This window comes from Pongo pygmaeus, chromosome 17 (genome assembly GCF_028885625.2).
Source record: "Pongo pygmaeus isolate AG05252 chromosome 17, NHGRI_mPonPyg2-v2.0_pri, whole genome shotgun sequence".
In the NCBI taxonomy this organism is placed as follows: domain Eukaryota; kingdom Metazoa; phylum Chordata; class Mammalia; order Primates; family Hominidae; genus Pongo; species Pongo pygmaeus.
The window spans coordinates 169,092-173,424 of record NC_072390.2 but is presented as its reverse complement, the minus strand read 5'-3'; the positions used below and the strand labels follow the sequence as shown (position 1 = coordinate 173,424).

At 37.8% G+C, this 4,333-nt stretch overlaps 1 pseudogene; it reads left to right on the top strand.

Annotated features, from left to right (window-relative positions):
* Positions 1 to 468: 468 nt before the first annotated feature.
* On the top strand, positions 469 to 3,113 carry LOC134738492 (angiogenic factor with G patch and FHA domains 1-like; annotated as a pseudogene).
* Positions 3,114 to 4,333: the final 1,220 nt, after the last annotated feature.

The following is a 4,333-nucleotide window of genomic DNA, read 5'->3' as shown; positions in this document are numbered from 1 at the left end:
ATGCCTATTATCAAACAGTCAAAAGATAAAAAGTGTTAGGGTGTAGAAAAAGAGAACACTTGTCCACTGTTGCTGAGGATGTCAATTGGTGCAGCTATTATGAAAAACAGTATGGAGGTTCCTTAAAATTTTTAAACTAGAACTACCATTAATCCCAATTTGGAGTATATAGCCAAAGGACATAAAATCAGGATCATCAAGGGTATCTGCATTCCTCTGATACAGATAAATAAACTGATACATAATTTCAGCTTTAATAAAAATGAAACTCTTTCATCTACTACAATATTGATAAATCTTGAAGATATTATGCTAAGTGAAATAAGCCGAATACAGAACAACTACTGCATGATCTCGTTTGTATGTAAAATCTAAAAAAGTAAATAAAAATAAAAGAATAAAAAGCCATGGAAACAGTAGAACGGTGGTTCCCATGGGCTAGGAAGTGGGGAAAGTGGGGAGATTTCCATGGAAGGGGGCACCTTCTGTTACAAGGTGAGTAACTGCTGGGACCTAATGTACAGAATAGTGACTATAGTTAACAACACTGTGTACTTGAAATTTGCTACGAGAGTAGATCTCAGGTGCCCTCACCACACACACAGAAACGTATTAACTATGTGAGGGGATAGATATGCTAACTAGCTTAACTGAGGTGATTTAAAGACTACTGACATCTCAAAACACTCTATTGTACACCCTAAAAATACACACTTTTCAATTTGTCAATCATAGCTCAACGAATGGAGAAAAAAAATAAGAGTAACCAGCAGGTCATATCTAGCCACACGGAAACTCGATTTATAACACGCTTGGCCACTGTTTGCAGCTCAACTCGGGAACAGCCGGAGCGCTTCTGGCCCCTGGACTTCGACGCTCCTCCCGCGGCCCCCGTGGCTGTGGCTCCGCCGGCCCCCGCTTCGGACCCGCGCAGCCCCTCAGAGGCCGCAGCCGTCGGACTCCCGAACTCACGGCCTCGGGCCCGTACCCGCCGCCAGCGCCTTCGCTGTGGCCTCTCCTCCCCCTCTCCGAGCCCGAGCTGGCCCAGCGGAGAAGCTGGAACCCGAACGCTGAGCTGCAGGCGGCAGGTGCGGGAACGGGAGACGCTATGGCCTCGCACAGGACGGCTGCTCAGAGCGAAACGAGCAACCGCCAGGAGCTCCGCACGCAGCTGGAAGAACTCAGTCACGTACTCCGCTGCGGGAGAAATGGAGATAATAAAAGTCTGATGTAGAAGTACTCGCAGAGAACCATGCTCCTTGGTCAATCTCAGATTATTATTATCAGACCTACTCTAATGATGTTAGTCTTCCAAACAAAGTGAGTGACTGAACTGTCAAATCAGCAAGATCAGGATATTGAAACTCTTGCTTTGAATTCTAACGACCAGTTATAAATAGAAAATGATGCTCACCCTGGTACTGATAAGACACCAAATGTTAAATGTAGACAAGAGGGTCATTTGCCTCAAATTCACAGGAGCCAGCATCTGCATTAGCAGCACAAGATACGTCCTTAGAAGGTTCGTCATTAGATGGAAGTTTGAGAGGTGCAGCAGAAGCGGCTTTATCACAGACTGGATTAAGTTATGATGAAAATACTGGCCTGTATTTTGACCACAGCACTGGTTTCTATTAAGATTCTGAGAATGAAATATATTATGATTTAATTTATTACTACTGTGATGTGGGAAGTGGTCGCTATGGATTTCATTCTCGAGTAGATTTGCAACATTTTCAGACTTATAGCACAAAACAAAAATGAAAAATTGTGAAAAGAAAGGATCCAGACTCTTCTACAAAAAAAAAAAGTGAGGAAAAGGATTTGAATTGAGAGGATCAAGAAGCCTTCAGTGTTGAACATACAAGCTGCAAGGGGAAAAACAATTTCACAAATGTGAAAAAAAAAGCCAAAATAGGCATTCATCACAAAAATAATCCCCCAAAATTCACTGTTCCAGTTAGTGGAAATGCTATGGAATCTCCTCTTAATGAAAACATCTCAATTCATCTTTAAGGATGAGAAAATCACAGAGACTGATAGTGAACCAGAAGAAGGTGAAATTACGACTCTCAGACCGAGGGTAGTTATGATGAAGGCATTACCAGTAAAGGCAATGCAACTGCAAAAGATACTGAGGAGGAAGATTAGGAAAAAGTGTGGCCCTCATATATGAGAGTAATTGTCGTTAGATCACCTGTGTTACAGACAGGATCATTCTTCATCATTACTGCTGTAAAACCTGCTACAATGGGAAGAGAAAATGATTTGGAGCATACTCTTCGAATCCCTGAAGTTGGTGTAAGTTTCATGCAGAAATCTATTTTAACCATGACTTACAAAGTTATGTCCTTTTGGATCAGGCAGTCAAAATGGAACAATTGTTAACGGAAAATGGATTTTTCAGCTGAAAACTAAATGTGACCCTTATGAACCTGAGCATGGAGATAAAGTGAAAGTTGTAGACACTGTGTTATCTTATTACATTCTCCCTGGCAGTAATAGCTGTGTTGGATGTGAACCAGGGCAGGTTACAGCTCACGTTTTCCTTGATAAGAAAGATGAATCATTTGTTGGTCCATCATTAACTAAGAAGGAAACGAGTTGGAAAGAAGAAAAGGATTTTAAAAATATACGAGTAAAATATGGTTTACAGAATACAGACTACAAAAATGATAAGATACTGGAGAATCAAAAATATAAAGATAGAGTTGGAAAACATAGGGAGCAGATTGGAAGTGAAGGAAATTTCCAAAGAGATGATGCTCCTGCATCTGTTCGTTCTGAAATTACTGATAGCGACAAAGGTCAGAAGATGTTGAAAAAGATGCGTTGAAAACAGGAGAAGGCCTGAGGAGGGATGGTGGGAGAATAAAAATTCCAATACAGCTTCAGCTTTGGCAAACACATGCAGGATTGGAGACAGACAAACCGTCCTCAATTAAAGAGACTCACCTTCTCCAAAACAACAACAACAACAACAACAACAACTGGGACAAAGCACAGGAGAGGTTTGCTGAAAACTTTCCAGAAACTAAACTTCCAAAAGATGACCTAGGAACCATTCCTTGGGTAAAAGGGACTGAGGAGTGAAGGTTAATCACAGAAGAAAACTCAAGCTTTTTTATAGAGTTTGGAAATTCTTATTTTATTGCAGAATGTTTCTCCCCAAAAAAGTCAGTGCCACAAGAAAGCTGTGTCACAGTTTACCCCTTCCTGATTCAGAAATGTGTAATAAAATGTGGTTTGCAGCTTTTATAAAACACTTTTTAAACTAATTATTAGTGACTGAATTAAATTATACAGTAAGTGAACTAAAGTTCACAGGGCACAGATAAGTTTATCAAACTTTACTATTTTATCTTGTCATTTACAACATCCATATAAGCAATTAGCCATATAAGCAAAATTCATATAACCACTTAAATGTTCATTTGTCCTTGTCTCCATATATTCATACTAGTATGCACAGAAAATACAGCAAAAGAAACATCTAAAATGTATAAAAATAAATCTGACAATATACATTCTTTTTTATGCCCTTCAGGACCTAGATAAAAAATGTTGAGACAACCTGAATAGTGAGGCATACATTTTCTTATATTTGGAATAGCCTAAATCATACTAAAGAACTAATGAACAGGTGACATGTCACAGAAAATTCGTCTTTTATTGTTTTCTTCGGTGAAGAATCTGAATATGTTGATATATACTGTACATTCAGCATTTGTATTTGGTTTGTTTCATAGCTAATGAAATGTTTATACATAAACAAATGAGTACAGTATTGAAATAGTCCATATGCTGGCATTCATACTTCTTATAAATACCATTGCAGGCAATGAAGTTGTGCCAGAAAAATCTGATTTTGAGTACAAAAGGAATACTTAGCAAGGGCCTCAAGCTCAATATATTTATTGAAAATGTCCTAAATTGCCATAAAACATTATAACATTAAATTATTCATTTCAATAAATTATGAATTAACAAAAAATACAAATGTCTTTTATGGATCAGGGAAGTCCTAATGAGACAGAATGGCCATTGAAGCCAGAAGGTCTGAATTCAGGAAAATAATTTTACTCATATTAGTTTTATGTTAGAGAAAACAATACTTCTGACCATATACTATTTATTGCAGTGGAGTATTTCAAAAATATGTACATAATATATAATTAATTTTCTAATGATATAAAGTAATCACACTCTACAAATTATTACAATATGGTCTATTGATGACAGGGGTGTTTCAAATGAAAAAAAACTTGGAATTTCTCATGGTGATAGATGCCATAGAAAATCTATGTAAAATATTTCACTCATATATGCAATT